Source organism: Ictalurus punctatus, chromosome 1, assembly GCF_001660625.3.
Source record: "Ictalurus punctatus breed USDA103 chromosome 1, Coco_2.0, whole genome shotgun sequence".
Lineage (NCBI taxonomy): Eukaryota > Metazoa > Chordata > Actinopteri > Siluriformes > Ictaluridae > Ictalurus > Ictalurus punctatus.
In genome coordinates, this window is record NC_030416.2 from 39,006,538 (window position 1) to 39,013,249 (window position 6,712).

At 37.8% G+C, this 6,712-nt stretch overlaps 1 protein-coding gene across 8 annotated transcripts in view; it reads right to left on the bottom strand.

Annotated features, from left to right (window-relative positions):
- The window catches only part of LOC108276414 (SH3 and multiple ankyrin repeat domains protein 1), a 76,514-nt gene extending 70,978 nt beyond the window's left edge, over positions 1–5,536 (bottom strand). For all 8 annotated transcript variants that reach the window (XR_008397638.1, XR_008397639.1, XR_008397640.1 and 5 more), the window contains exons 1-2: positions 5,187–5,536; positions 4,990–5,098 (exon numbers count right to left, since the gene is read on the bottom strand). The gene's annotated coding sequence lies outside the window, so the exon portion shown is untranslated. The remainder of the gene's footprint in view (positions 1–4,989; positions 5,099–5,186) is intronic.
- Between the last annotated feature and the right edge of the window lie 1,176 nt (positions 5,537–6,712).

A 6,712-nucleotide genomic window follows, 5' to 3' on the forward strand; every position in this document is an offset into this window, starting at 1 on the left:
CTCATCATGAAAAACAATTATTGCTGCATCTTCTGCATGTAATAAAAGTTCACTGGAACAAGCCATTTTTAAATCATTAATTCACAGCAGAAAAACTAATGGTCTGAAAATAATCCCCTGTGGAACATCATGAAATAGGTAAACATCCAGACAACACACCATTTAAGTCAACCATTTGACCTCTATTTGCAAGTTAAGACTGGATCCGCTCACAGGCCTTTTCAAGAAACCCCATTGCTTTAACTTTCAAAAGCAAAATTTCGTGATCAACTGTGTCAAATGCCTTCTGCAGATCCAGCATTGCCATCCCACATAATTTTCCTTTATCTATTTCTTTTATTATATGGTCTGTTAAGTAAATTAAAGTTATTTCAATGAAGTGCAATCACCTAAAACCAGACTATAGCTCTTCCAGGATATAATAATTAGAGACATAGTCTTCAACCTGATCATATATAATCCTTTCTAACCCTTTTGATAAAACCCTCAGGATTGAAACTGGCCAACTAATCCAAATTACTACCCTTCTTATAAAGAGGAATAACTCTGGCATTTTTAAGTCCTCAGGAACCTTACCTTGAGTAATTGAAAGATTTAGAATGTGTCATCATGGGAGTAATAATGTCCTTAAAATACTTTGTTGGAATATTATCTAATCCTGCTGCTTTGTTACTGTTGAGTTCTCTTAACTTCTTCAAAACACTACTCTCATTCACTTTAGTAAAAGAAAAACCGTCAGGTAAAATACCACATTGTTGCATAATACGCATTCTAACTAAATCTTCATTAAAAATGACAAATCATGCTGAGAGCTCGTTTACCAATTTTTCAGCAATAGTAGTAAAAAACGATTAAAATAATCCGCTGCTTTCTTCTGACCTGTCATCATTCTTCCTTCAACATTAAGACTTATTCTGTAACATTTACCCTTTATATTTTTTCTATGACGTAAATCACGCAAAACTCTCCATATTCTGTCTGATTTCGCTAATCTTGTTCTTTAAAAAAATTATTTTGCCTTATTTTATTTTATTTCTTACTTAATTTCTTTTAATCTTAAACTGCTCAGTTAGAATCATTTCTGTCCCCTTTAAATACATTTAAATAAATTACCTTTAAAATACTATCAGTTATTCAAGGTTCAGTCCTTTTGCTTAATTCTTATTTCTTTATAGGGAGCCACTTTATCCAATACTACTAAAAAAGGCCCGGGTTACCCCACTGCTTAAAAAAACATCACTTAACCCTGCTGAGGTTAACAACTACAGACCTGTTTCCCTCCTCCCTTTTCTTTCCAAAACCTTTGAAAGAGCCGTTTTTAATCAACTCTCCAATTTTCTCATACAGAACAACCTTCTGGACACCAAGCAGTCTGGCTTCAAAAGATTTAGGATATATGGTGCAGGATGTAGGATATAGGATATACAGTATAGAGTATAGGGTGTATTATTTAAGATATATGGTGTTGGATGTAGAGTGTAGGATTTAGGATATACAGTGTAGGGAGTAGGATGTAGGGTTTAGGAAATAGGGTGTAGGGTATAGGGTCTAAGATGTTATGTTTAGGGTGTAGCATGTAGGGTCCAGGATTTAGAAAATACAGTGTAGGATGTACGGTGTAGGATTTAGGATTTACAGTGCAGGATGTAAGATTTAGGATATACAGTGTAGGGTGTAGGATGTATGGTTTAGGATTTAGGATATGCAGTGTAGAGTGTAGGATGTAGGGTGTAGGATTTACAAAATACGGTGTAGGATGTATGGTGTAGAATTTAGGATATATGGTGTATGGTGTAGAATTTAGGATATACAGTATAGGGTCTAGGATGCAGGGTGTAGGATTTAGGACTTAAGGTTCAGGGTGTAGGATATATGATTTAGGATATTAGGTGTAGGGTGTAGAGTGTAGGATTTAGGATATATAATTGCAATCAAAATTATTCAACCCCCATTGCAATTCAGGTTTATTGTCAAAATTTTAGCTGTTTGCAATGAATAAGTCAAACAAAAGCAACTGAAAATGCAACTTATAATGATTTCTCCAGGAAATACAAGCAAAGCGATATATTAAGCAGAGAACAATACAAGTAGTGTTACTATACAAGAATTATAATCGAGTTCTAGAGAAGAAAAGCGCACAGAGTAGAGGTGTAAGAGCCAGAGTAAGTTTTTTCTGCTGAAAAGTTCCAGTTTTGTTTCATCACTCCACAGAACAGAATCCCAAAACTTCTGTGGTTTATTTCTTTGATTTTGACTGCGACTTTTCTTGTGCTTTTGGGTCAGTAGTGGTGAACATCTTGGAGTTCTGGCATGGAAACCTTCTGCGTTTAATATGTGCCTTACTGTGCTCTCTGAAACCTCAGTGCCTGTTCTCCACCAAGTCTTGCTGCAGGTCTTTTACAGTCACTTGAGAGTTTTTCACAACCTGCCTTCTCAGAAATCTGGTTGTAGCCGTTGATAGCTTCCTTTATCTGCCCTGTCCAGGTATGTACCTGTAAATCTTCTGATCAGGAGTCTACTGTCTTAACCAATGAGCTACCACTGCCCATGATTAGTTGCATCAGGTGTGCTTGGGACAACACCTGTTTTGCATATTTGTGCTGTTGTGAGGAATTCTATTCAGGGGGTTGAATAATTTTGAAACTGGAGAAATAAGTTGCATTTTCAGTTGAGTTTGGGGAAACCATTTGAAGCAGTCATTGTGTCTAACTATTTCAATTGTTTTTGTTTGATTTGTTCATCACAAACAGCTGAAAGTCTGATTTGCAATGGGGGTTCAATAATTTTGTTTGCAATTGCACTGTGTAGGGTGTAGGAAGTAGGATATTCGGTGTAGGGTTTAGGATATATGGTATAGCATATAGGATTTCAATATATGATGTAGGGTGTAGGTGTAGGGTGTAGGATTTAGGATATATGGTGTGGAGTGTAGGATTTAGGATATACGGTGTAGGATGTAGGATTAGGATATATGGTGTAGGGTGTAGGATGTTGGATTTAGGATATACGGTGTAGAGTTTTTGGGTTTAGGTTATAGGGTGTAAGATTTAGGGTGTATAATTTAGGGTGTAGGGTTTAAGGTGTAGGGTTTATATTTAGGTTGTAGGATTTATGATATAGGGTGTAGGATTTAGTATGTAGGGTTTATGATATAGGGTGTAGGGTTTATGATATAGGGCAGTGGTGTTCAAAGTGGGGGCCGCCAGGGGGCGCCCGGGGGGCCTCAACAATTTAGTGTGAAAAATAAATAAATACATGATTCTCACTCTCAGACAACTACACACACACACACACACACACACACACACACACACACACACACACACACACAATCAATTCCTAATGTAATGTAAAGATGAAAGAGGTAATTATTAATAATAAAAAAAAGGGTATATATTCAGAAGTCTGTATTTTTAATGTGTTTTAAAGACATCTTGCAAAAGGGGGGCCTCGGTCAAATGTTAATGCCATTTGGGGGGCCTTACCCTGAAAAAGTTTGAGAACCCCTGATATAGGGTGTAGGATTTAGGGTGTAGGGTTTATATTTAGGGTATATGGTTTATGATTTAGAGTGTAGGATTTATGATATAGGGTGTAGGATTTAGGGTATACGGTTTATGATATAGGGTGTAGGATTTAGGGTATAGGGTTTATGATATACAGTGTTGGATTTAGGGTATAGGGTTTAGGATTTAGGGTTTAGGATTTAGAGTGTAGGGTTTATGATATAGGGTGTAGGATTTAGGACCTAGGGTTTATGATATAAGGTGTAGGACTTAGGGTATAGGGTTTATAATATAGGATTTAGGGTGTAGGGTTTATGATATAGGGTTTAAGATTTAGGATATAGGGTTTAGGATTTAGGGTATAGGATTTAGGATATAGGGTTTAGGATTTAGGGTATAGGGTTTAGGATATAGGGTTTAGCACTTAAAGTATAAGGTTTATGATATAGGGTTTAAGGTGTATAAGATATTTTATGGATAAAATGATGAATGAAGTTAAAGTTCTGCTGTAAGTGTCCCGGATGAGCACTCAGATTATCCTTCACACCATGGACGTCTTTTCTTTACAGCAGAGTTTCTCGAATTAACCCAAACACTGGCATTATTTTAATTAATTTGACAAATCAACATAGTGATTTAAAAATCTGATAAAATCTCTTATATCACACAAATATTACACTTTTATTATCTCGATTTAGTGTCTCTTAGCTTCATTAAGTTGCGCATGAGTAACTGTCAGAGCACAATATTAAAACAATTAATAAAATGTGGAATTACAGGACGTGGTGGATCAAGTGCTATTCTATGTGGTGCTGAGTAATGAGTGTGGAAGACATTTGGTTCCATTAAACCAGTGATTATTCGCGCAGAAGCATATTAGAAAATATACTACAAAACCCCATCTCAGACAATTCTGCTCTAGAAAAATCTGGTAACCTCGGCAGTGTGAACTACACGCAGGTGATTTTAATCATCTGAATGTGGAACTTTAGGACTTAAGTTGTGGACTTAATGACCTTGTGAGCAGATTAGAAGATAAAGGTTTAGGGTGCAGGGCAGTAATAGACAGTCATGATTGAATCAGACTGTAATAAGGAATGTAAGATCCAATAGGAGATGGTATGGGTGGGGCTTCAGTGATGTAGGTGGAAGATGATGATGAAGGAGAGATTGATGGAGCAGTATGATACAGTGGTTTTAATCTCAGTGCAGCTCACAGAGAGTCTCACCTCTTTACAGCAACATGTTATAACACAATACTTTCATTCCACTTAACAAGCTCCACCCACTACCACACCTACAACCAATCAGCAAATCCAAATCAATATGTTTACCTAATAAAGTTTCTCTATAAAGTAACATAATCATGTCATCAGTGTGAAAATGCCAACATCATAAATAATAATAATAAGAAATCTATTTCAGATAGCAAATTCTAATAGCATATTATTATATTTGAATAAATTCTTAAATAAATAAATACCTGTTGATTGGCTGCTCCTCTTCCTCATTTATCGTTCTTTATCATTCTTCTCATTGTGCTTTCTCTCATTAATGAAGAAAGGATGAATAAAAGAAGTAAAGGAAGTGTACTGAAAGTAAAGACAGACAATGCCCATCAGAGAATGAAAGTCATCCTGAATTCAGAAAATAATTCTATCAATAATAATAAAAATCCACCAGTCAGTCCAGAGTACATCCACAGTGCTGCTCTCACCCTTCTGTCTCTGTCACACACACACACACACACACACACACACACACTCGCACACACACATGCACATACACACTTGCACACACACATGCACACGCCCTCTCACACACAAGCACACACACACTAACTCACACACACACACACACACATGCACACACTCACGCACCCACACATGCACACACACTAACTCTCACACACACACACACACACACTCACATGCACTCATGCACACAAACACACACATACACACACATACACACACACTCACCATTGATGTTATGACATCACACTCTCTAAAATATCTTAAAAGGTCATAATTCGGATTGTAAAGAAATATTTATAATAAATAATTTTAACAGAGAGGGTGTGTGTGTGTGTGTGTGTGTGTGTGTGTGTGTGTGTGTGTGTGTGTGTGTGTGTGTATAAATATCTCCCTCCTGCTCCACTTGTAAGGACTGTGTAGCTCAGAGTTAACTCTTACACACACACACACACACACACACACACACACACACACACACACACTTGTAAGTGGGTCATGGACAGACAGAGGAGACAGAAGGAGAGCATGACTGCAAACAGAGTGAGAGAGAGAGAGAGAGAGAGAGAGAGACAGAGTATCACCTCTAATTTGTTCAACTTCACAGCACTGTTTCAAACACCTCCACTAGTAAACTACCCCTAGTCACCGTCTCCTAGTACAGTACCTACCCCACTTCCCCTAGTACACTACCCCAGTACACTACTCCTAGTACAGTACTCCTACTCAACTTCTCCTACACTACCCTATCCCACTTCCCCTAGTACACTACTCTAAGTACACTACATTACATTTTACATTTACATTTACATTTATTCATTTAGCAGACGCTTTTATCCAAAGCGACTTACAAATGAGAAAATACAAGCAAAGCGATATATCAACCAGAGAACAATACAAGTAGTGCTACCATACAAGATCCATTAATTGAGTTCCAGAAGAAGCAAAGTGCACAGAGTAGGGTGTAAGTGCCAGAGTATTTATTTATTTGTTTGTTTATTTATATTTTTATGGGTTGTGTTACGATACAGGGAGGTGAGGCGAGAGCAGGTGCAGATCAAAGTCTTTATTGCTTGAACACAAGATCAATAAACATGAGCAGCGATACGCGGTCTTAGACATGAAGTGAGATTCAAGGCATGAAACATAAACAGGACATGAGAACACGACCGCTTAACATCAAGGTGGCTAACACTTACATGTACTTAGACTTCGTTAGCTAGTGCCACACTGAGTAGGCACTATTAAGCATCGGTCGTTGATTGATCGCAGATTGCATGAGGGAGCGTAAGCCTTCAGGAGAGAGTTGAGGTAGGAGGGTGCTGTTCCAGACAAGGTCTTGTAGGTGAGCATCAAGGCCTTGAATTTGATGTGGGCAGCTACAGGAAGCCAGTGGAGGGAGATGAAGAGGGGTGTGACATGGGTTCTCTTGGGCTGGTTGAAGACGAGGCG